The sequence below is a fragment of the Triturus cristatus genome, chromosome 5_1 (assembly GCF_964204655.1).
Source record: "Triturus cristatus chromosome 5_1, aTriCri1.1, whole genome shotgun sequence".
NCBI lineage: Eukaryota > Metazoa > Chordata > Amphibia > Caudata > Salamandridae > Triturus > Triturus cristatus.
In genome coordinates, this window is record NC_140587.1 from 915,747,814 (window position 1) to 915,775,490 (window position 27,677).

Here is a 27,677-nt window from a genome sequence, read left to right on the forward strand (position 1 = left end):
TCCCAAACCCTTCTACTGCATGTAGGAGCAAAAATGGTACCCAGATTTGAGACACACCAATATTTACATCAATCAGACTTCTCACATTTCACGGGATCGGATATGGTGTTAAACTTCAATTTCATAAAGCAATGTGTCCCATTGTTAAGGCACCTCCCCAGACATCAAAACCAGAAATGCAATTCATTAAATACATGTTTTGGGCCCCTCAACAACTGAGTTCCAGATAAATGAAAAGTTCAAGGGTTTTATTACAGACTTAAAAATAAAGTGGTACAGAGTCAATGCCATAAAGGTTGTTAAATGCTGAATTATACAGAGTATGCAAAAGAAAGAAATTGGGTAACAAAATCAGGAGAAAAACCGACAGCATCCCAAGTAACATTCTGGAAAGCTCTGGCTCACTCCCAAAATCAAGTGGTTTTTATACATTATTTTTGTATATAAAAATATAGAAACCACAGTCTCACTATGCTGTGAGCAAATGCATTTCATCAGAAAATCAGACCAAATTAAAAATAAACATAACATTGCCTTAACAACTTAGCACTAACCCACTACATGAATAATTATTCAGCACCCTGCTAATGTCATCTGGATATTTCTAGAATATAATTATATACATAAACAATCATGTGTTATGTGAATGAATGGAGCACAGTGAACTAACAGAAATACCTTTCAAATGTTTTGTGGCGGAACAGGAAAAAATGTAATCGAGAGCAGCATAACAATACCAGTGGAAATAAGCCATTACATTTCAGCTTGACTCCAGAGATTGTGTGGAGAAAAGGTAGGCGGAGGGGGTAGAATCAGATGAATGACAGAGATGACTTATGTAGGACCTGGCATCCTTGGCATGGTTCTCCCCTAAATTTTGCCTTCAGCCCTTCTGTTTTGCTGATTTCGTTTTTGTTGGCTGTAGATCTCTGCACACTTTACCCTTGCTAATAAGTGCTAAAGTGCTTTTTCCTTAAAACATGATAAAATTGGCTTACACCCAATTGACCCTTTTAATTTACTTGCAAGTCCCTAGTAAAGTGGTACTACATGTATCCAGGGTCTGTAAATTAAATGCTCCCCATGGGCCTGCAGGACTGGTTGTGCCACCCACTTACGTAGCCTTGTAAACATGTCTCAGCGCTACCAGTGCAGCCTCTGTGTGCAATTCTTAAACTGACATTTTGACCTGGCAAAATAAGCCTTTTGCCAGGCCCAACCCTTCCTTTTTAATACAGAAAAGTCACCCCTACGGTAGGCCGTGCACTGCCCAGAGAGCAGGGAGCAGTGTGTTTAAAGAGTTGCAATGTACATGTCCTGGAACTAAAAAACTGTTTGTTTTTCAGTACTGTAAGGCCTACCTCTGTCATAGGATAATATTTTATTACATTTAATAAGTGATAACTTTCAATTGGGATCAGGTAGACAGGGCGAGTTTGGTGCCTGCAGCCTGATCCTGGGTCATATGACTAAGTGTAGCTGGCAGTTGGTCTTTGTGTATTGCTCGCAGAAAGTGAGACAAAGGCAGGAATGGCCACTCTGAGTTAATGAGGGGGAAGAGCTATCACCTACCACACTTGAACATCACAAAGGCTTTGCCTGAGCACCCTCAAAAATGGGTTGACACTGGTCTTTCATGACCCCAGAGAAGCTGGGACTGGGTCAGGGAGCAAGGGAATTCCTGACACGCCTCAGGGGGGTGGAAACCTCCAGAAGCTCACTCTATTTCAAAGTGGACACCAGGTATAAATATTGGAGCCTTAGACCCAACTCTTCAGTATACTTCTGGACCTTTGATCTCTGCCAGGAAGAAGGACTGCTGTGATCATGCTCCATCATGGTCAGCCTGAACTTGTGACTTTGTCCCGGTCAAGCACGACTAGATAACCACAGTTTCTCTGACATCTTTAAACTTGCATATCTCCGGTGCCACTGATTGGGTTATTGTTACTTTGGTCTTGTTTTATTTATTGTAATGCACACTATTTCTCTAATTTGGTGTAGGATTTTTCTTGTGTTGCGTTTACACATTATTACTGTTTGAAGTGTTGCATAAACACTTTACACGTTGCCTCTAAATTAAGCCTGACTGCTCTGCGCCAAGTTACTAGAGGGTTAGGCACAGGGTAATTTGGGGTTTGCTTATGACATCACCCTGACAAGGATTGTGGCTACTGCTTGAGTAGAGTTTCACCCCACTCAACCAGTAGCACAATTTCTTATAACATCCATCTTAGAAAGATGGTATTTTCACTAAAATGTGACTTATCTAACAAACATCATAAAAACACACTTCTACCAATCAGTGAACATTTTTTCCAAAAGCAATAACAATATATCAGTGGATCAACATAAAAGGGGCTGTTGAAAATGCATTCTGCACATTGTTAGTGACACACAAAAATATAAATTAAAAAAACTCCTACAAACTCCCCTCTGATTATTATAAAATGAACAAAACACAATTAATAAAAGTTAAACTTATCAAGAATTTTACAAGAGTCGGCATCACTTTCTGTCTCTTTGTGATTGACTCCACCGTCAGATTTGATTGTTGCAAAAATGTTCTTAAACATTTTCCATTTCAATTTCCTCATCTCTCTTTCACTTTAAGAATTTCTTTGACCATTACACCCACATTTTTTAAACAGGCACCCAGAAAAGTGCCAGACCAGACTCCAGTGGTTGGTGAGGTTTTAGGTTTGCGGAGTTTCCCCACTACGGAATCGACACTATAATTTAGTGCTCTCCCACCCTGGCCTCGAATTCTTCACAGCCTATGAGGGTTGTGTTAATTAACTTGTGGTACCACACATTTTTAGGGTGCTGTACGTGTGGCCACCAGTGATACCTCTTAGAGGTTGTGACCACCACCAAAAAAGTGTAGGTAGCCGTATCATTTTTTGGTCCTGAAGAATTGCCAATTAATACATTACCAGGCAAGAAACATGTTGACCCTTTTAGCACATTGACTCACACACCTAAAGGTGAGATATGTGCGTTTTACTTTGGTTTTAATCAGGATGGTGACCATGCTTTATTAAAATTGTTTGAAGTGGATCACCTATCCCTGTTTTAGTTCACTCACCTCACACTTCAGATGCACCTACACCAACTACTAGAAGTAACCCCTTACACACCTCACTCATCGGCATTGGAAATAAAGATCTCCGTTAGGAAGGCCCCATTTGGGTGCCTGATCGGGCATTGCACCGCCGGCCCGATAAGGAGCAAGACCCGGTGATGAAGCAAGACACCCGCTTGTTGGGTGTGTGAGGGTCTTCTTTTCCAGAAGGAGTGATCTTCTCTCCTGCGTATCTTATCACCCTCACAGTGTCACCTTGGTATCTTCTAGTGATTCAAACACACCCTGCGTCATTTTCAGGAACTGCATACCTCTTTGTTTTCACTGTTTGATGGGCACGTATGCTGGACCTATATGAATAATAAGAAAGATTATTATTTATAAGCCCTCTATCCCTCTAGTTGTTTGAGACCCAGAAAAGTTGAACAAGAGAATTAGGGCAGTTGCACAAACCAATTTAATTAATATAGGGGTTAGGATATGTCTCAATGTCCCCCCCTCCAGATTATCACTCCATTCACCAACCTTGCTAAAACCCTTTCCTATCTCACTAACCCAAGAATGTACTATTTCTCACATACGGTGGTCTTCTAAAGATTGAACCTCACGAGAAACGTTAGTAACATTTTATATATGGCACCAGCACGATTGTGAAAGTAACCGGCAGCCTGTGGAAATTGCTAACAAAACATTTTGTATAAATGCATTAATAACCCTGTTGTTATTAGGTATTAGGTGCAATGCTTCTTTACTTTCAGTACCTTCCAAACACCACCTTCCTTTGTAAGAAGATTATCCAGCACTATGCAGTTTTTTATAATCATAGCCCACATTTCAGCTAGTTCAGAGTTAAAATCAAGCCGATCATCAAGCATAGGCAAGCATCTAATTTTTGCATCATTCATAGCCACACCTGTAGGTTGAATAATAGCTCCTAACATATCTACTACTATATGTCCAAATCCAAACTTCACTCTCTTCAAACCAATTGCATCTCACACTTCAATCACATTATAGACTCTGGGAAACTCTAAGGCAAAATATCAAGATCTAACCCAATAACACAGTAAATTGAAAATAGCAATATTACCACACACATAATAAACCCCTCTCGTTATTGGTTCTTCACCAACAAACAAATTATCATTTACAACATAACGCTTCTCATATTCACTTTCTCCCATATATTTAACTTTTCCAATTCATGTAGGTTAATGACACGCCATACACATCACATTCTTTCTCTCAGTTTCCATTCTCAATCTTGGATGCAAATTTGACAATCTGAATTCTTCATAAACCTTAATCTGCTTTCTTGTATTTCTCTTTTCATCCCAATCTGGCACAATTTTAAATCTCCTCTCACTATGTTCTCTAATAAACTTGTGATCTTCATTACTCAAAACACATACATACTCCTGATAAGTATTTTTAATTTTCTGCCTAATTTGTGCAATTATGCTCAGAAATGTGCCATATTTGAGACCCTTATTAACATCCTCATCTTCAGAGATACGTAAACAAGCTATTGGAAATCAGTATTTATAAGTAGTTAGCAACTGCACCTGCAGAAGAGGAAAGAAAAGGGTATACATAGCAGCTTTTAACATTTATAATCTCAATAAATTTGTTCAACAGGGCAATTGCGTCAAGTTTACAGTCTTTTTTCTTGGATGAAACCAATAGTTCATCAATGTACTGCACTCAGACTGAATTAGAAAGCAAACTCACATTTTCTAAATGTTTCTTGAGGATTTGGGTGAAAGTTGAAGGATGGTCAGTATTCCTTTTGGAACCCTGCACCAATTCAATTCAATTCAACTTTATTCGATTCAGACAGAGAATCATAAAAGCTTACAATTCAATACAAATTTTAAAAATGAAAGAGTTAATCAAATCCTTAGAAACAGGTGCAATAAATAATTTACAATTTTAGGGTGCAGTAGTTCTAAACTTCCATCTAGTGATGACAGACCTCAAAAATCTTGCCACTACCACACATGTAAACAAGTCCGGAAGCAATTGTAAAAGTAAGTAGGCTGGTCTGCATTGTCTAAAATTTAACGATTTCATTAAAGGCGAAATAAAAATATTCCTTACGTCTGTATAAAATTTGCAGAAAAACAGTACATGGATAGTTGATTGTTTAGAGATCTGGTTGCAAGGACAGCATGGTAATTGACGAGACCAGTTATTGGTATTGGGTAAACTTGTCAAACGATAAAAAATGTCTCATCTAAAACGTGTCAAGACAAATCTATGTTGAGCATTTAAAACACCAATTCAATACGGTTGCATCTTGTAACACGCCAGTACCATTTGATTATGTTGTTTGGTGGGCTTCACAAGTTCCAGTGTTAATCTCGTTTCCTCTAAGTTGTTCAAACATACTCTCTTTAATGAGACTCTTGATATATGCAACAAAGATTCAGGATTTTTGTAATATTCAGAGTGACAAATATCATGCATGAAATTTTTTATGTACTTCAACCACGGTATTTTCAGTGCGTGATCAGCACCGCAGCAGTCCTGTACAATGGGATCCTGCACCAAACAAGAACTTTATTTCAAAATTAAAATACAAACAAAAAGTGACTATCTTGGTGAGAGGAATGGAGAAGAATGCTTGGCAAAGGTCAATGACTGTATCCCATTCGGCACCTGATGAAATTTGGAACAGGATTACTGCTGGATTCAGTACAGTTGGAAAACATGGGATCACTATTTTACATATATTTCTTAAATCCTCCATGCACTGGTAGAGGGGGGTGAAACCTTACTGAAGCAGGAACCACAATCTGTGTCAGGGTGAAACACAAGCGGACCACCCAATTAAGCTGTGCTTAACCCTCTGGTAGCTTGACACAAAGCAATCCCGTTTAACTGAGAGGCAATGTACATAGAATTTATGCAATAATACAAACACGATTTGAAGCAATATCGCCTAAAAACCAGCGAAGTCAGCATTGCGCTGAGTAAAATGTTGATAATAGTGCTAATAAAGATATGCATATCTTCAGGAAAGAACAGGGATATTGATCGCTAACCGCACATCGCGATATCAACAAGCCAGCCCAGACAATGCACAGCGATGAAAAAAGCTGCGCTAACCGCTGACATCGCCGAAAACTAACGTCTGGAATTTTCTGACTTAGCCATGTGCATAATGAGAGGTGGATTGTAAGGTTACATCCACTTCTCACTATTATCAACATTTTATTCAGCACAATGCTGACTTCGCTGGTTTTCAGGCGATATTGCTTTAAATGGCCATATATCGAAGGTTTAAGCGCGATTTGCGATGATTACCGCGGCCCCTTGTTGATATCCCCCCAAGTGGTTAATCAAGAACAGTGCATGGAGGATTTAAGAAAAATATGTAAAATCAAGTCAGACACACCACAAGAAAAATCCCACACCAATTTAGAAAAAATAAAGTCAAATGTAATATATGATTTGACACCAAAACGACAAAAAAATGTGTAGCTCTGGAGATACGCACTTTTAAACATTTAGGTATAATTAGTGCTTAAAAGCACAATGCACCACCGGTGGCTAACTGGTTGCCCCAGCCCGGGACAAAGTCACAAGTTTAGGTCGCTCATGATGGAACACAGGCCAGATACAGGGTTCAAATGAATCCCGCTGAACAAAGTACCTTAAATCCTGGAGGCTTAAATCCTGGTTGTGGAGTATTGTGATACTCCATGTTGAGGATGCATCCCACAGCAGCGGTTCTGATGATCTGCAGTCTGTGATGCGAGGTCCTGATTTGAGGATGAATTGCGCAGAGGGGATTCTGGGGAGCTGTGGTGCAAGGTCGGGTGTTCAGGATGTGTTGCACGGTGATTGTTTTGAGGAGTTGAGGGTCAGCGATGCTAGATCCTGCATCGAGGAGGCATCATGCCTAGGTGGCTCTGAAGAGCTGCGGGGTCCTGCATTTGGAATGTGTCTGATGCTAAGCTGCAAGGATATGCATCTTGCTGCATTGGTTCTGCCTAAAAGATCACATCTGGTATGGCAGAGTAGCTTCAGCCCCACTTCCAGGACTTTAATCACAAATAATAAACTAATGATTATTTTCCATTGGCCCCATTTTAACTGGGACATCTGCTGTGGCCTGATTAACAATCTGCTTATTACTAAGTCATTCAAGTTGGACTTCTCTCTCTGAGAGGGATAGGTTTGGGACTTCCACAGAATCAACTGTAGAACGGGTAGCTCTTGTATCTCTTAAGAAAGAAACAGAGTGGTCCTCGACTTCACCATCAATGTATGGACCACTTTGGTCTACCTCCAGGACTTTTCCAAGTAAGCACCACTCCTTCCCCATCAGACACCGTCATTGGGAATTATTTTCTGGAGAAAACTATGGAAAATAGTTACTCATGAAATGAAATGAAAAATTATATTTATATAGCGCATAGACTACCCGGAGGCCTCGCAGCGCTTTAATTGTTCACTGTGGCGGGCCGCAGGGTGAGACTAGCACGTTTTTGCAAACAGGTGGGTTTTCAAAGCTTTCCTAAAAGCCAGCCGGTTATTATTTTCTCTGAGGGCTAAGGGGAGGGAGTTCCAAAGTCTCGCAGCAGTATGGGAGAAGGAACGGCCGCCCCAACGTGCTTTGTTGATTTTAGAAGTGGTAACTAGGTGCAATGATCCCGATCAATGGATTCTGTTGATACCCCGGATTATATGACATTTTCTTTTTTGTGTTTTGCTGCAACACTGGGACTGTAGACATATTTACACAAAACTGTTTTTGATCATGCACACCCTGAAAAGAAGTTGGTAGGGCTGGGGCCATTGACAGTACATTTCTCAGCATTTGGGCAACAAAATAATTCAGAATTTGTTCAGGATTTTGTCAACAATTCCTGCTTCCAGTGCCCTTTTTAATATAGAAATAACAAGCACTGCTCTTCTTCAACATGTCAACATTTACATTCATTCCACAATTATTCACCAACCCTCTTCCACGACCCATTGTTACATTTCACATTCACACACCATGCATTGAGGACATCCAGCATTGCCAGATTGAACATAAACCAAATCAGAACCCATCAACTGATTCCTAGAATTCTTCTCAAATTGCTTTGTCTGTGCAACCATCAGCTTGTCTTTGATTCTATTATGCTTTGCATTAAACCAATCACTGTTGTTTATGGCTAGCTTCAAACTCCCATTGATGTTCTTTGCCTGCCAGAACATGTCACTTTGCTGCATATAATTATCAAGCTTCAGACGCAAACATACGATAAAAGCAGAGATGAAACCACTAATACAATCTTTCTTGGGATATTCGACTCTGCTGTGCTTCTTGAAGCTTTGCATAAGTTTGTCATAATACGCATGCACTGACTCATTTGGCTCTTACAATGTTCTCAAAATCTTTGCCCTATTGATATTGTTCTAAGGGACCTTCTTATTCAAATGCTCTTTTATCTGCTTGTATATGTCAGCTACCATATCGGAAGGAGCATTATTATGTACAACCCTGTGGGTTCCTCTGTTGGGCAAGCAACAGCATCCTTTCACTCAGACCACAAATCACTGGAAACTACAATCACAAATAATGAATTCCCATCATTCAAGAGCAACCTATGAACTTAATTGTACCACTTTTTATGTTCCTCTCACAATTTTGGAAGATTTGTCATAAAGGCATAAAGATCAGCTCTGGTCCAGGGCCCGTGCACCTAATTCCCTTCATATACTTCTCTTAATTTTGAAACTGTCCCTATTACCAAATCACTTATTGACCCCTTTGCCTTCTTTCCTGTCTCTAAAGCTTGCCATTCCTTTCTTTTGTAATTTCTTCTCACATTTTTCATTTTACTGATATCTACCTCACACTCATTAGCTAATTTTCTAAGCATGGTATGTGCCTCAGTTGTACATCTTGCAGCTTCTTTGTTCAAATATCTCATTTCATCAACATTGTATGACAATAGTCTGTTCAAGTCAATTTCCCCTGCAAAATTTCTCTAAGCTCAATTTTTAAAGACCAACATAAATAATTCTCTCTGTTGGAGGTTCCTCAATAGCAGCAACAGGTTGATCAACTGGAATTAGAGAAGCAGCTGTAATATCTCCACTTGTACTCGGTAATTCTGTCATTGCAATTTTAGATGGACACTCGCTATTGTGCTTACAAACAGAGATGTAGTTGGTCCCTGTGCTTGCAGACCCTCACTATCGCCTGTTGCCTGCATATCTGGTATTATAGCAGAACCGGGTCCCTATCTCTATACTCTATCAATTTATGGAGTAGGCCGGGAATTCAAAAGATCATTTAAAAAGTAATCCTCCTCATCTGAATTTTGATTTTGTTTTTCTCTCTTTTTCCTCAGGAGTTTTCTTTTTGTTTGCTGTGTCCTTGACAATTGCTGGGAAAACTCTAATTTTCTCCATCATATCTTTCCTCCAATATCTTTCCCGTCAATCAAGTCACTGCCTTCACCTGCTTCAAAAGGTTTATTTTCTCCTTCTCTATAGCCATGTGATTCCCTTTGTTCAGTGTCTAAAACTGCATAGATCTTTCAACGGCTTCCTGTCATTTATAGTGTGTCTCAGAAAATCTAGCTATTTATTATTAAAGGTACCCTTTAAAGTAGTGGTTCTCAACCTGTGGTCTAAGGACCCCTGGGGGTTTGCAAGGCTTATTTAGAGGATCCTTAACTGGTTTGCAAAATTTAATATTACATTTACAACATTAAGATTAATAAAGTACACACAATTTAAAAAGTAAAATTAGAAAATGTAAAACATTTTCTATATTTGATTGTGAATTACACAAAATATTTCAATATTTGTGTATTTATTTGGTGTATAATTCTTTTTACATTTTCTGTATATTGTTTTGAAGTTCAAATCATACAAATTGATTATAATGGGAGTCACCGGCTTCAAGTAATGATTCAGTGTGGGTATATGCGATTCAGAAATTCAGGTACATGTATAGAACCCAATGTCTGTTATCGTTTCATCTTTGCAGGCTGTGAGACATTGGGTTTTTGATTGAGGAGGGTGAAGACCCTTCTCAAGCAACAACCACAATCCTTGTCAGGGTGAACCTCAAAATACACTATATTAACCTGTGCTTAACTCTCTGGTAGCTTCCCCACAAGCAGCCAGGCTTAACTTAGACGGAAAGTGCTAGCTGTTTGTGTAGCACATAAACAATAATAAAGGGAAAACACACCACAAGAAAAATCCCACACCAATTTAGAAAAGTAGATTGTTTTTTATTTTTAATTTTAATTTTTATTAAATACTGTGAGACCAAAATGACAATAATCCACCTACTAGAACTGGAGATATTGATTTTAAATGTTGGAGCTTGTTGTGCCTCTATAGCTCAGAACAAGAGGTCAGTCAACTGTCCCTTGGAGTTGCTCTGGTGGTCCTGGGTTTAAGAGAGTGTCCACTCACCTTCAAGCAGTAAGGCAGGCCTCATGCAGCACTGCAGTCCTCCAAAGAACAAGGTAGGCCTCTAGCAGCAGTGTAGTCCTCTGGTAACAGCGGGCAGTCCTCTGAGAAACAAGGCAGGCCTCAAGCAGCAGGGCAGTTCTCTGAAGTGAAAGGCAGTCCTTCCGAAGTCTTCTCTAGATCCAGGATTGTACTGAAGAGTTGATCTGAGAGTCCAATATTTATACCTGTGCCAGTCTTTAAAGTGGGAGCAACTTTCCGACTTCCCCCCGCATTTGTTTCTGGAATTTCTTTTCTCTTCTGCCAGGGCTACAAGGGTCTAGTATGATAATAGACTGATGTCAAGTTCTTTGTGACGGTGCTGAGACAGCCCCTTCCAAATGTAAGTGTGGCAGAGAACAGCTCTGCACCTCTTTACTTGGCAGGATGCCTATCCTGCCAACATCTAGTTCCCCACTGTCTCATAGGAATATACAAAGTAAAAATCAGGAGAGGGAGGTATGACTCACCCTCCTCGTATACAGTATCACAATCCAAAGGGAGTCAACTTCGAGTCATCTAGGGTGGACCCACTGGATTTAGGGGAAATCCCTTTTTTTTAAGAAACTCACTCACGGAATGTTATCCAGTAGCATGCTTCATCATCAATCAACAATCAATCCCAGTGTGGCTATGCCAAATGTAAACCAATCACAGCTCAGCTCTGTCAACAACCAACCAATAACAGTACATCTTCCCAATCCCAACGTGGCTCCTCAGCTGACTAACCAATCACAGTGCACCTTCTCAGTGACTGAGGAAAACTATAACAAAGCTTTTCTCAATGAATTTACGCTAAATAAAAAAATAAACCTTGCATGCTTAACCTAAATAGTCAGAAAATCAGCAAGTTGTAAGAAGACAAATCTCACAAACTATAGAAACAAGAGCATCACATTTTCATTACTGGTTAAACCCAAATCACTTTAAGCAGACTCGCGTCCAACTGCAATCTATCTATCTGCAATGTAATTTCTCCTGTGCACTTAGGAGCAAAGGACACCAACATAAATTAGGCACAAAACCTACTAGGAAGGAAATGTGGTTAATTCAGTAAACCCCATATGTATCTATGCAGCACCTCGCAAAACACACAGCCTTATTCAGACAATTAACCATAATATCCAGAGATCTCGGATTTTGAAGAATTCACTCACCAAACCAAACAATAATAAAGCAAAAACCTTTTAATACAGAAATTATAAATAAGAATAATACATCAAAATGAAAGATGTAGGCTCTCTGACCAAGGAGTAATGGCAGCAACTGGCCACCATGAAATGTTCTTTGAGGAACTACGCCAGTTTTTTGTTAAACCATCTAGGAGAGGTAGTCGACCACCCCCTAAACATTTACGGTGGTATGACGCTGATTGCAAAAGTGCCAGAACTAATCTCACTATAGCCCTCTCCAGTGGCAGTATTGATCACGTGAGGGAAGCTCGCCAAGTATATAAGAAATGCATAGCTACAGCAAAAAAGAATTGGGACGAGCAATATTGGATATCCCTGAAAGATGCTAGTGATGTCAGGGACTCACGATTATTTTGGAACATCATCAAGTGGGGTAGGGGAGGGTCCCCAGATAGACCAACAAATCATGTTTCACAAGATGACTGGGTAAACTATTTTAGGCCCCAAATTGCATGTGACCCCCAGTCAAACCCCATAGGGGAAATATCCCTTGTTTTTTTCCCTTTTTGCACCAACGACACTCTATTGGCCCTGGGATCCGTAGCAGCTGGGCGCGCTCCAGGTCTCGATGGGATACCATCTGATCTTTTCCTTGGTAACAAAAAACCCTGGAGCGAATACATTACCCTTTTGGCAAATGCAATTGCTGTTGGTGCGCCAGTTCCTAAATCCTGGGGGGGGGCTGTCATAATTCCTGTGTTTAAAAAGGGTGACAGAACCCTCCCTGGAAACTACAGACCAATCAGTCTAATTGACACAATCCAGAAGGTTATTGGGAGGATGTTATTGAACCAGGTGTTAGCATGGGCTGACGATAATATGGTTCTCTCTGACCTTCAAGCTGGTTTTCGTAAGGCAACCAGCACATTGGATCAGGTCTTTAGATTTGTGCAACTCCACTGGAAAGTGGTCACCCTGGGGAAAGGCAGTCTCTATGTAGCATTTGTGGATCTGAGAGCTGCCTTTGACCTTGTCCCCCGTCATCGGCTATGGGCTGTGCTCAATAAATTAGGACTCCCGGTAGAAATTTTGACAATGATAAGGAGGCTCCATGAGTCTAATTTTGCAAGGATCCAGTGGGGTGGAGCAGGTGAAGTCACTCCAGAGTTTCCGGTCGAGCGGGGTGTGAGGCAAGGCTGCACCATGGCTCCAACCCTCTTTTCCTTGTATATTAATGGGATTGCCCAAGCTATGCTTAACGCCACTATTGATGCCCCAAAACTTGCTGGAGTTACTACTCCGATATTAATGTTTGCGGATGATACGCTAATTGTATCAAAAACTCCAAGTGGCTTGCAAAGAGCATTAAAAGTCTTTGAGGAGTTTTGTCTTGGCCATGGTTTGGAGGTAAACGTGACCAAGACCAAACTCATGGCCTTTAATCCGCATCCAAATCGTAGAGTGAGTAAGTTTTTTTTGGATGGGCAACAAATAGAAATGGTTTCCAACTTTGTCTACTTGGCCATACACATAACTAGTACCGGCAAGTGGGATAAGCACATTGAGGTCGCTGCCCTGAAGCTTAGACAAATCTCAGGAACCCTGATAAAAGAACACAAGAAGTCTTTCACCAAGCCCGTTAAACCTGTACTCCAAGTCTATGAGGCAAAGGCACTGGGTTCAGCTTTGTACGGGGCAGAATTATGGGGGTTTAGCAGGCTGGCTCCCCTAACAACAGCAGAAAATTCCTTTCTCCGTAGCGTAACAAGCCTCCCGCAGAGTTCACCAATGGTCCCTGTAAGGTACGAGCTTGGCAGGAATGCTGTTGCAGATATCGCCAGATTACGTCCAATTTTATACTGGCGAAGGCTTTGGAGTACTCCCGAGCTCTCTTCGTATGCTAAAGGGATTATTGATGTCATAGAACTAGATGTCTTTCATAAAATCGAATGGCTGAAACAGCTCCGTCAGACCTTAACAGCCTTGGGCATGGCGGGACTATGGAGTGAACCAACAACTGTGCAGTTCCCCCCAAAGAAAGTTATGAAAGCTATTTATTGGGAGTGGGTTAACCACCAGGTGTGGAACCGGGTAAATCCTAATGGGATGGCTGGTCGTTATCTGGAGGCGAAGTTTACAACCGCCTTTGAACCCTATTGGGACCTGATCACAAAGCCTAGAGACAGGAAGCTGTATTTTCAGTTGCGAGCAGGTTCTCTTCCAATTAAGTCTCTTACAGGCAGATGGTCTAGTGCAAACGAAGAGATCTGTCCAGCCTGTGGGGTGCATGTTGATTCTATCGCCCATCTACTGTTTGTCTGTCCAGCACTTGCTGTTCCAAGGCGAGTGTGGTTGTCACCATTATGTAGGAATTTGGGTACCACGAGCAGTGCCATTGCATTAAGAATTTTATGTACCAGCACTTCCCCAACCATTTCTATCCCATTAGCAAAATTTCTGGGTTGGGCATGGAACCTAAGGGCGAAAGCCTCTAGCAAACCACAGATAATTCCCTCTCAAGCTATCACCATCGCTGTTGCCTAGTGCCAAATTCTGTAAAATGTTTTTACAATGCTGCTGCCCAGGGGGTTTTTTAATCATACATTGTTAGAATTGCTGTTAGTCTGATTAGTTTAATGCTCTTTTAGAATTCATTTTAGCTTATTTATTGATGAACTTAACGATTTTAATGTGTTTTTATATGTAATGTTTTTTGATTTGTGTTTGTGTCTTTCATGATTTTGTTAAATCGAATAAAGACTAATGGTACTGGTACTGGTACTGGTATCACAATCAAAAGAGAGTCAACTTCAAGTCATCTAGGGTGGACCCACTGGATATAGGGGAAATACTTTTTTTAAAGAAACTCACGGAATGTTATCCAGTAGCATATTTCATCATCAATAAACAATCAATCCCAGTGTGGCTATGCCAAATGTAAACCAATCACAGCTCAGCTCTGTCAACAACTAACCAATAACAGTACGTCTTCCCAATCCCAACATGGCTCCTCATCTGACTAACCAATCACATTGCACCTTCTCAGTGACTGAGGAAAACTATAACAAAGCTTTTCTCAATGAATTTACACTAAATAAAAAAATAAACCTTGCATTCTTAACCTAAATAGTCAGAAAATCAGCAAGTTGTAAGAAGACAAATCTCACAAACTATAGAAACAAGAGCATCACATTTTCATTACTGGTTAAACCCAAATCACTTTAAGCAGACTCGCGTCCAACTGCAATCTATCTATCTGCAATGTAATTTCTCCTGTGCACTTAGGAGCAAAGGACACCAACATAAATTAGGCACAAAACCTACTAGGAAGAAAATGTTGTTAATTCAGTAAACCCCATATGTATCTATGCAGCACCTCGCAAAACACACAGCCTTATTCAGACAATTAACCATAATATCCAGAGATCTCGGATTTTGAAGAATTCACTCACCAAACCAAACAATAATAAAGCAAAAACCTTTTAATACAGAAATTATAAATAAGAATAATACATCAAAATATTAGTGATCCAACCACCAATTGAACCCAAAATTAACAATGCATATCCAAAAACCTTACACATACCATAAGAATCCCTTTCTCAGCACGAAACTCAAAACCTCAGTTACACACTGTAGACACACCAGAAGCACTCACAATCATCAAAATCATTCCGCCTTGTTCATACTTACAATCCAAACCATTCAGGAACAGCACTGCAAGTTAGGATTTCTGCAAAATTCTCCAGGATAATACAAGGGGGAAAATCCACTATCATTAAGGACTGGGCAAAAGGGACTTTTCTAAAGCGGAAAGAAGGTACTCTTTAACGTACAATCATTCTCTGCTACAAAACTGTGGGAGTAAAATGGTACCCCAATCTTGACACAGCCCAACATTTACCTCAATCCAAACCTTTTACTGGATCGCAGTAAAAAGTTCCCACTTTTTACAGGATTGAAGACGGTTCTAAACCTCAATTTATAAGGCAATTTGTCCCAGCGTTAAAGCACGTATCCAGGCATCAAAATCAGAACTACAATTCAATAAATAATTTTGGATATGAAATAAAAGAGAACACTGTGGTATGAGTAAATGTAGCACTTTATCAGCAAATCAGAGCACATAAAAAAGAAACATAACATTGCCTTAACACCTAAGCACTAATCCACAACTTGAATAATTATACAGCATCCTCTATGCTACTGCTGTCCGCAGATGCTAGGACATAAATAGATAAATGAACAATGATGTGTTATGAGAATGAATGACACACAGTAATCTAACAGAAGAACCTTGTAAACATTTCAAAACATGGCAGAACAGGGAGTAACAATAACAGCAGAAATAAACCATTACATCTCAGTTTGACTGAGTGCTGCGTAGTTTGAGAAGAGAGGCAGAGGGCAAGGGAGAAAACAGGATGTGTGAGAGAGATGACTTCCATCCTGGACAAGATGCCATTTGCACTAAAATGTGGCCTAACTAACATATATCATAAAAACACACTTCTACCCTTCATTGAAAATCTATTCCATTTGCAATAATTCTACATCAGTATATACATGTAAAATTGAGTGTGAAATTGTATTCGGCACATTGTTAATTAAGCACAAAACTATTAATTCATAAACATCTCTTACACGCAAAGCAGTGTTGCTTGCTTAAAATGTTTACATCGGAATTTGTACGTATGTGTGTGTGTATTTATATATAATGTGAAGAAGTATGTATATATGCAAATAAAAAGTCATATTTAAATATTTTAGACAATATATATACATAGATGTATGTATATGTCTGTGTATATAGATAGATAGATAGATAGATAGATAGATAGATAGATAGATAGATAGATAGATAGATAGATAGATAGATAGATAGATAGATAGATAGATAGATAGATGGATAGATGGATAGATGGATTGATAGATAGATGGATAGAAAGACAGACACTGGCATCTGCCACAAACAAATAGTGGTGGGGCGGTTGGAGGGGAGCATGGGGTGGAGTTTAATAAAAAAAGAAAAACTTACCTGCAGCTGCCAGCAGCCTCTCGCGTCGCGCCTCTGAGTATCAGTAGGCCTTCTTTTTTGTCCCAGCAGGCACTGGGACAGCATCGCAGACTCCCTGTGCAATCCCCGCACTGCTCTCATGCGATGAGAGAAGAGTGGGAATTGGCCTGAGTGGGCTCGTATGACGATCCACTCAGGCACAGGAGTCTGTGCCCTTTCTCCAACCCGGCTATACAATACAGCCGGTAGGAGAAACCTAAGTGCGCATGTGTGTGTGGCCAGCCTAAGACGGCCGGCCAAACACACATGCGCACTTCTAAGTGCACCAACCAGTCCTCCTCACCCCTCCCATGGCCACGCCGCCCCCTCTCACTGCACGCAGTCGCTCGGAGACAGCAGGTAAAAAAAAAACGATTATAGTATAGTGTTTTATTTTTCAAGTGCTAGCTCTGAGACAGTGGGACAACACTCCTATGTCATTGCGGAGGAGCTGCCCCTGCAGAGATAGATAGATAGATAGATAGATAGATAGATAGATAGATAGATAGATAGATAGATAGATAGATAGATAGATAGATAGATAGATAGATAGATAGATAGATAGATAGATAGATAGATAGATAGATAGATAGATAGATAGATAGATAGATAGATAGATAGATTTGTGTGGGGTAACGCTCCTCTGTCATTGCAGAGAAGCTGCCCCTGCAGACAGATATAGAAAGATAGATAGATAGATAGATAGATAGATAGATAGATAGATAGATAGATAGATAGATAGATAGATAGATAGATAGATAGATAGATAGATAGATAGATAGATAGATAGATAGATAGATAGATAGATAGATAGATAGATAGATAGATAGATAGATAGATAAATCTGTGTGTGTATGTGTCTGTGTGTGTCTGTGTGTATGCGTGTATATGTGTGTGTGTGTGTGTGTGTGTGTGTTTGCCTAGAGGTGACCAGACCATGTTTGCATTGGAAATGAATTGTTTGATTAGCTGATAATTTTGGCACCATTCGATAAATTTTCAAGAAACTTGACAAAAAGTCTCATACACATCAGCTTCTTGCTGGAAAGTTTCAGGTTGATGAGTCAAGCAGGGACCAAGAAAAAGGGAGGTCATAAAGCTTTTCCCCATGCAATTTTCCATAGGAACTTTAGTCACAGCTAATCCTTCACAGGCACCCAAGCCCTTGTGCAAAGTATGGGGTTGGGTGTAGGGCCTTCCCCCTAAGGAGCTAACCTTGCACCACACACAGCCTTCTTCCATACCAAAATATAAGTAATGGGGTGCCATCCGTTAATACTCATTATTTAAAAAAACTTTTTACAAAACATAAGGCATTGGGTGGATCTCCCTAGATGGCCCAGGCTATTGAATTTTTCAGGAGATGAGCGTATCATTTTATACACATAATGCACAAGTAGATCAATCATCTTTCTCCAAAATTCACCAATAATTGTAATCAAGTGCATATTTCAATAATTAGAACAGTGCAATGTTTATTAATATTGATTACTGATTTTTTTTTAACAAAGTTGTATTAAAAACATGTCTGTCACTCTTTCTTTTTACATAGCTTTTATTATTACCTTTTTGTGGGTGAAAAATGCAAAGGTAAATAGAGACATATTTTTTTTAAAATAAAAAACATGCTATTTTGCATTGTTAGAAATACATTTCCAAATAAAACATTTAGCTGCACCAACAATCACTTCCAACCAAGTCCTACAAAACCGTCTTCACTTCTCCAGATACATCAAGGAAAGAGAACAAACACTAACTCCCTCTTTCCATTAAACAGCAATGCTCTAACCAATGGACAATCTTTTTTATCCTAATGCATTAAAAAATATATATATTTAAAAAGAGAAAGGAAATTTCAGACACTTTTACTCCACCAGGTGAGGAATCTAAATTCCAATCAGGAGCTCATGTCACCTGTAAAAGAAAAGTCCAGTCAGTGGGATGAATAGGGCCTTAATGGAGACGAGTAGAGGGGGGAGCCACAGCTTTGGTATGGTGCAGAATTGTGACTTCTTGAGCCACACAACCTCGAGTAGCCCTCACTGGTGCTTCTCTCAGGACAAACTCGGATAGAGTCACCCTCATGAGATCGAAATTTACACAGTGCATATTCCATATCTTACTTGCGAAGAAATACAACTATTCCCATCCCATCTTTCTGCACATCAGCATAACAGACATCAATAGCTTCTGGCGTATGATCCTTTAGATCCTGTCAGCTACCAGAAGAAGGAAGTCCTAAAACAAGAACCCTGTACTCAGAGAGTCGGGAAGGCGATCCATTCCTGCCGTGGGGACCAGCTCCCCCAATGCCACCACGGCCTCAAGAGGCACTAGAGTACTCAACACGCAGGCGGCAGTTGCCGTAATCATTGCCGTTCCTTCCATACACCACATCTCCCTCATTCCCTGGGGTCTTTGAAGTACACGAGGGCGAAGGATTCCAGGCCGCACTGTTTTTTTAGCTTGACTTCACAGATGCACCTGTATTTATAGAACAGGACCACCACATCTTTCTTGAACACATCAGCCAGCAGGTTGCCTTCGTAGATACAGCCATTCTTCTCACAGTCAAGAGAGACAGCGGGGCCGGCAGAGTCCTGGTCCTCCAATCCACCAAAGCCGGCCATCCTTTTTGCTACTGGTTTTGACAGCATGCACTTTAAGACTCCTGCCAGGGCTGGTGCTTGATGTGGGCCTGCCTGCTCGTTGGCTCAGCTTCGGCTGGGTGTGCAGCCTGGCTGTTATCTTCCCAGCCTCTGCAGTGCTGCTGAGCCTGATTTTTTCTTTTCATCTAGCCTGCGCATTGCCAATCCCGCTCTTTTTGCTCGCTTCTCACAGACCAAAACAAATATGTAGCTGAGTCTTTTTTTAAACATTTTGTCAGCCCAAACAATGCAATCATAAAGACACCCACAAGAGGGCCTTGCTTCTTTTTTATACATAGTCAGGTCACATAAAATGCAGATTAAGAATTAGTTCCTAGAGGACGCTGCACTCCCAGCAGTAGAGCGAAAGCTCCAGCTTGGGAGAAGAGATTCAAAAGTATATGCTAAGTTCTCCTAGGATCATCTCTAAAAACATGACGGGAGCAGCTTTATGCTCCAGGATGGTGGGAGCAAACTAAAATGAGCCCCCTAGTCCCTGAGCTGGCACCGGGGAATGGGGACCCTAGGACCATCCTATGGCTCTGGGAGGGGAACCATGTGGAAGACCTGCTGCATGTTTGGTACAGAAACCATGGAATGGAGAGTTACAGCAGACCCAAAACATCATCATTGGTGCAGTCCTTTTTCTTTTTAAAATGTTTGAGAGCAGAAATGGTCAACTTCCTGCCTGTACTTGGTCAAGGAGCAACACAAGGGTCACCAGATATCAAAAATCTGTTACTCCAACATGATCCCAAATGGGTGCCTGGGTGTCTGTTTGCACTAAATCACATCTTCTATCATGTACAGCAACAACTCTTAATGGATGATCCATGGGGCCCACAGAGTCCACAATGTGTACTCAGTGGGTCCGAGACTGTTTAGAAATGTAACTATTAGAAGATGACTAAAGTATATACACATAACAAAGCACAACGTAAAAGTGAACATTTTAACATTCTCTGTAAATGTGAAGAAATTGGAAACTGGAGGCTAAATATTAAGTTGATATCCTTAGTTTAATTTGTAGTAACGGCGCATGAACATTTGTCATTTAGTGACCTCAATTTTCTCCGACAAAATAGTGGATGTATTTTGGAGCAAACAAGACAAAGTGATATGGCAGTGCCGACCGTATTGTTTTGTCTTTTAAAAATAAACCCAAATTCTGAAAAGCTCCAACCTTCCAATTAAAACTTCTATTTTTATTTGTGATATGAAGAAACCTTTTCATAATTTGTGTATTTGTTGATATGCACTTGTTTGTGTAGTTTTTTTTTAGGTTCACATGTAGAAATAGTTTAGGTGGGGTCCCTGATGTCTAGGAGTGATTCGGTAGGGGTCCACAGAAGCCAAAAGATCTAAGAACCCCTGGTGTACCCCACCTTCCTGGCTGCTGTGTTTGAGTGTACAGAATTGAATATGCACTGTAGTGGTCAAATCGGGATGTAGCACAGCCTACGCAGCATTATGCACCAAGGTATGCCTGTCCATCGGACAGCTCACACCCTCCTCTTTTCGTTAGGCTTCAACTGAATATTTTCACAAAGACGGGAAGGATATAATAAAGGGCTCAATTCATTCCTATGTCCATAAAAATTCATTGCGATAGGAGATGGCTGCATCAATGGAGCTTTTAACCTGATTTAAGCATTGTGACAGAAAGGGGTAAATAAACCCCACTAGAGCAGAAGGAAAAACACGCATATGTTGTTAGCATAACAAGGGATTTTGAAGTGCAGTTATTAAGTGCAGTTATTAAGGAATTAGGAAATAAGTGCAAAAAAGTGTATACAAGTTTCGTATTGCTTAAAAAGAGCTGTGGGTTCATCTTTTACTTGTACATTGATTCCATTGTTTAATGTCATTTTATGTATTTATTTGTAGTTTAGAGCAGCCGTTCTTAATCTTTTACTTTCTTGGACCCCCACTTAATAGCTACTGGAAGGCATAACTAATTTCTACGATCTGAACCTCAAAACAATACACAAAAACACAAAAACACAGGGGCAAGTGTGTATCAAGTAAACAACATATTATGGGGATTTTCAAAATGTAGTTTTCTTTCTTTCTTTTTTTATTCCTTTATTTCGGTTCAGTAGAGCAATAAAATGTACACTGCAAAACATTTAGATAGAGATATAATACAACATACAAATTAATTTACATTTTTCCCTGGGACAGCCCATACCCTCCTCTGTTTGTTAGGCTTCGAATCCTATATATTTGCATCACTGAATATTTTCAAAAAGAAATTAAAGATATAATAAAGTGCACAATTCATTGCTATGTCCATAAAAATTAATTGCAATGGCAGCTGGCTGCATCAGTGGAGCTTTTAACCTGATTTAAGCATTGTGACAGAAAGGGGTAAATAAACCCTACTTGAGCAGAAGGCATTTAGAATAGAGAAATAAAAAAACATACAAATTCATTTTACAATTTTCCTTAGGTACTACAAAATCATGTGGGAAATTTCAGGCCAACAATACAAATCTCATCATGTTTTAAAATCCATAATAAAAAAGTTACATTTAGTATAAGATATTAAAAAAGGCATCCTAAAGCTAAAAAGATTTGCAAATAAGATCAGTTCAATCCCTTCTAAAAAATGTGGGTAAAACAAAGGGATTCAAAACCAAGCATAAATACATTTAAGACAGGATATTAAGTGTGGAAAGATATGCTTACTGTTTTAAAGAGCATTCGACCTACTGTGTCATATTGCCAACAGCTATCTCATGATTGAATACACCACACAGTCTCTGGTGTTGGTTTCACATACTCTAAGATCTGTGTGGTGGTCCCTAAAACCAAGGAGTTTACAAAGAGGAATAATCCAGTGTAATCGCTGTTTTGCATAGACCTTACAGAAAAATAACAAGTGTTCTATATTTTCAGGTACTTGACAACTCATCGGACACAGATTCGATGTGTTTCCCTTTTTCGAACAGGAGTGGGTAAACGTGGGCAGCTGCAAGATGCCCAATCTAAATTTTACATAAAGTGCACATGCAGCAGGGTTCATGACCATATTCAGGAATTGCTCATACTCAGGTACACATTTAAACATCAAGAAAGAGTCTACCAGGGAACCAGGGGATGCAGCAGAAAGATTGGCTCCTATCACAAAATTCCAAAACGACGTTTTCAGCTACTCCTGAACACCATGGGGTAATGCAGAGGGCTGCAGCCAAAAACCTTCCAAAACCAACTTGAATAGCCAATTTTGAATATGGACAAGCAAGGGAATTTTACCAACATGGTAGTCACCTAATACAACTCTAATACGATCCCTATACGGACCTAAATCCTCATTGGTCCAAAGTGTTTTCCCATAAAGGATAGGTCTCAGCATAGCAATGTTTGAAATTGATCTTAGGTTTAGGTCAAGTCTAATTGGCAGCATTGGCACACTGGTGGTGAGTCGTGAGTCTCAGAAGGGTCTTAATAAAGACATTTTCAATTTCGCAATCAGGAAGCACAAATTACCATCACTTCAAAGTTGATGGTAATGTGCGAGAACTTTGAAAAAATGCACAAAAGTAAATTTTTCAAAGTTCTATATTGCACACATACATGTCCTTGGAGCATGTATGTGTGCAACATGTGTTGAAAATTGCAATTTCAGGGGTGCATCAGGGTGTACTTTTGGCACCCTTGAAATTGCATGCGCAATTTGCGAGCACCTATTTGGTACTCGCAAATTGCGCATGCAATTCCCATTGATTCCTATGGGCCTCTAGGCCCAAAGGAATGAATGAGAAGCAATTCCTTATTTACGAATTGCAATTTGCGAGTTGCAAATAAGGAATGTGTAGGAATCGCAAATTCTTTTGCGATTCCTACATGCATAAGCATTTGCGATTCCTAAATTGCGATATCTGAAAAATCGCAATTTAGGAATTGCAAATGCACAGTTTGATGCATGCAGCCCTATATTTCTAAAAGAGGAAGCAATATGATAGACTCTACCATATCGTGTATTTAATTTTGCTCCTAATGCATGGACTCTTTTCATTGACACATACCAGTGCTGCTTAAATTGAGGCTACCAATCATCCATACGAGGTTCTATTTGCTGTACTTGCTCTGCTCCCAGAAATCCAATGGATGCCAACTTAATTTTTAGTTTCCAATATCTTTACATTTACAGAGCATAGTACGCTTTCAGTTTTCTTTTTTTATCCATATGAACTTTTTCATCTGCAAATATTATTTAATATTCTACCTTGTGCAAACCCCCAAAATAGGCTTTGCAGACATTGGGCCCACAGGTTAAAAACCATTGGTGTAGATGTGACCACAGGAGACTGGAGTTCCTTACATAGAACAGTAAAATGGGGCTGAGCACAGAGGAATATGTGTCAGCTCCTTACTCAGAACTAAGGAAGTGCTCGTAGCATGGTGGCAGCGGAGAACATAGATCAGGGATTCTTGTGGTACAAAATAGAAGCAATGATGGTCAAGAATTTACTCCATCCAACAGTTGGAGAAACTCCCCTTTCAGGATGGGAAGGAGAACAGATTGCCCACATACTTGGGGTGTGTGTGTGTGGGGAGAGTGTTTTCTACACAGGGAAATATGTTAACTCCATAGACTGCACAGCGGGCTGCATTTCCCCTCTGCTAAAATCTACTTATATATATATTTCTTCACCGGATGAATAGGAGTATGCAGGAGATGTTACCTGGCATTCTAAGAAGTACAAAAACAAAAACAACAGTTGATGGACAGAATGCAGAACAATGTCATACATTCACCCCAGTACAGAGATCTGGGCCTAAATCCATCGTTTTTTTGCTCACCATGCCATTCCAATTTGAACCCAGCCATATGCAAATCAGTCTTGACCCTGTGCCTCATGGGAACAGTCCAGCCCGAACTGCCAAGCCAGGTCCTCCCTGGACTGGAACCAAGCATCCTAGGACCGTCCATCACTTGTGTGTCTTTTGCATTCTAAGTATTACGCTAGTAAACCTGCTCCTGGAGTAGATGCGTTATTTATTAGTATTCAGTCAAGAGGACACCTGTTGGCGCCATCAATGGAATACACCAATGGAATCCTCAGATAACATGACGGAGTAGGGGCTAGGATGGCTAGGAACCAATTGACTGGTCTCGAATGCACGTTCAGGAATCCTTCAATTTCTGCAAAACAGTGAGCAAAAACAATATAGTACAATTGAGTACAAACATCATAACTCATTCCCTTTCCTTCATATAATAAATAGAATACAATAGCTCTACCTGTAACAACACAAAACATATTTTTTAAGTTGACCATAAACAAAAATAACCCTATCTTACATAGTCATGAAGATAAGATCTCTTGAAGGTCTTGTCACTCTTTTTTCATCGCCATTGTCTAAGCTCTTTCTGCCCTCTTAAAGTACCATATGAGTTTTGATTCACACCATACAATTTATCATCATCCATTAACATTACTCCAGAACAACTTTTATGTCCCTACACACATGAGCCACCTCTCTGATACAATGCAGCATTCCAATGATTCCACCTCTCAGCACTTTCGAGGTAAACAAAAAATCTGCTAAATTATGAATGGTCTAAAAACCTTTGATAGACCGCCTGTTCTTCAAGCCACTTGGTTTTGACCCAATCAACCACTCTGAGTTTCTAAATTCATCGAATCACCACTATCATTTGAAAACAAATCCCTTAACCAAGCTGGAATCAATTCAGTACCTGGAACACGTCCACACATTAATTCAAAAGGGGACTTCTGTGTGACACTGTTCACCATGGTACAATATGCTCATACCATTTCAGACGCCAATTTTAACCACATCACACTTATTGATCACCGCCATCTCAATGGTACCCTTGACTAAGCTGTTGGCACACTCCACCATTCCATTACCTTGAGGATTGTATCATGAGGTGAGATTATGCTTAATGCCACAAAATCCTAAAAATGTTAACATCTCTACAGAAGTGAGCTAGGTTCCATTATCTGTGATAAGAATAGTAGGTACACCTTCTTCAGCAAACTTTTTTAAAAAAATATGAATGGTAGTCATGGTGGGTACTTCCCTCAGAAATGTCATTATAAGCCATATGGAATGAACATCCATCATTACCATGACAAACTTCAAATCATTTCTCTTTAAATTTTAAGGCCCGATAAAATCCAAGCACACTGTATGCCGAGATATTCTAGGGTCAGCGATGTGACCAGCAATGGATTAGTACCCCACTTTTAAACTATTTTCACTCTTCCTAAAGTCGCAACACTTTTCTGCCCACAAACTAATCTGATCATTCTAACTTGGGCACCAGAAATCTTTTTTTAGCCTTTTCTTAGTCAGCGTTTGGCCCATTGTCCCTCATTAAGAAATGAGAATAATTTGAACCTTAATCCCATAGATGCACACATTTATGAGCCCTCATTATCACATTTTCTTCACAGTCAATTCATTCAAAATCTTCACAAAGGGCCTTGCTGCCAATAAAGCAATACTTTCTGTCTTGCAACCCAAACATACCATCCGTATAAGTTCATTTATTGTAGGGTCAAAGTTCATTTCTTGCTCCCTCTCCTCACATGTATATGCATCCAATCCACAATTAACAAAATCCTGCACAGAAGTCATAGCCCCTTTATTCTCATTGGCAACCACAGAAGGTCCATCTACTAATTTACAACCCAACGACAAGCGAAGAAGGCAATCTGCTTGAGCATTTGTCCATCCTTGAATATATTCTAGAGTATATCAAAATTGCTGTAATCTAGCAGTCAATCTGGCCCATCTTGCAGATCCTTTCCCAGCATTAACTGTCAGAAAGATATTCATCAAAGGGTTATGATCAGTTCAGAAGACAAACTGAGTTCTACAGAAATATGTGTGAAAGTGGTCTGCTCCCCAGGCTGCTGCAAAGGCTTCCCGTTCAATGACTGAATATATTTACTTCTGAGACTGACCTCAATCAATCCTTATCAGAAGGTGAAGATGCCAATTTTATGGCATTCTAAAAACTGCGTTTAAGCTTTACCCATTCAGCAGATATTACGGATCCCTCTCAAAGTTTTTGTCTTCATTCTTTGAAACACACTTGCAGCTAAAGGCAAACCTAAGGGCATGCAAATAAACTGAAAGGTAGCCTCCATAGTGATGAAAGCAGTAAGTGATTTGGAGTCATCATCTAAATTAATTTGGTGATAAGCATTTTTCAAATCTAACTTTAAAAAATACCTACCACTTTTCAAAGACAACAGCAGTTCATTAATGTTAGGTAATTGAAAAGTGTCAACCACAATCTTTTGACTTAAGGACCTAAGGACCAAGGTCCACACCAAACCTTAACTACCCATCAGCGTCTCTGTGATAACCACATGTGAAATCTAACTAGATGCCTCTATTGGCTCGATGATACCTTGTTTGGACATCTCATTCAACTATATCTTTGCCTAATCGCGTACCACTAAGGGATCCCTTCTCACTTTGTACAGGGCTTGAATGGCATTAGGTTTCAGTACAATTTTGCATGTGGACAATTTAAGAAATCTAAGTTTCGCACAAAAAAAACCTACACTTTGCTCCACTTATAATCACATTTATACACATATCTTGCACAACCATGACCTAATAGGGTGCCCTTGTATTTTCTGTGATATGTAGATCAAACTGATGCATCCATCCTACAATAGGCAGACCACCTACTCCCACATACACTTTACACTTAACCCCCTAGACATATGACTTTTGGGAGAAGGTTAACATTAGGCCCATGTGTATTGAACAGATCTTTGGGTACGATGGTGCACATGAACCCCCGAGTCCACTATACATTCTACCAATTCACCATTTACTACAAACATGGCTTTTGGTTTACACATACTATCCTTTGCAGCACTAATATGTCCAAAACTCAAACCTTCGTCTCCACTATCCACCCTGATTCCTTCATCACACACCACCCTCAGCCTGTTCCTAATGTTCTCTCTGCACATGAGTGCGAAACTACCTTTGCAGCCATAATTTCCACAGGCTTTGTTAATGGCAAATACATCCCTTCAATTCAGTGCCATGTTATATGCTGCCACATCTAATAAACCCTGGGAATAATATTTGTCCAGAACTCCTGTTTTAACAGGTCTGTTGCTGGATTTAAGTACAGCACTAACTTCCAAATCAGGATTCCCCTTTATCACAATTGTTTCTACAATGATTACTTCACTCCCTCCTCCTACTTTTTTACTCAATTCCTTCATACAGTACTCTGACTCCTCGACCACCTTGGTGATGCTGATAGCATC

At 40.0% G+C, this 27,677-nt stretch overlaps 1 protein-coding gene and 1 pseudogene across 1 annotated transcript in view; one reads left to right on the forward strand and one right to left on the reverse strand.

Annotated features, from left to right (window-relative positions):
- The window catches only part of LOC146831595 (voltage-gated potassium channel regulatory subunit KCNG2-like), a 1,031,696-nt gene that overhangs the window by 488,351 nt on the left and 515,668 nt on the right, over positions 1-27,677 (forward strand). The gene's annotated exons all lie outside the window — the stretch shown is intronic.
- LOC146831596 (serine/arginine-rich splicing factor 9 pseudogene) lies at positions 18,681-19,377 on the reverse strand (annotated as a pseudogene).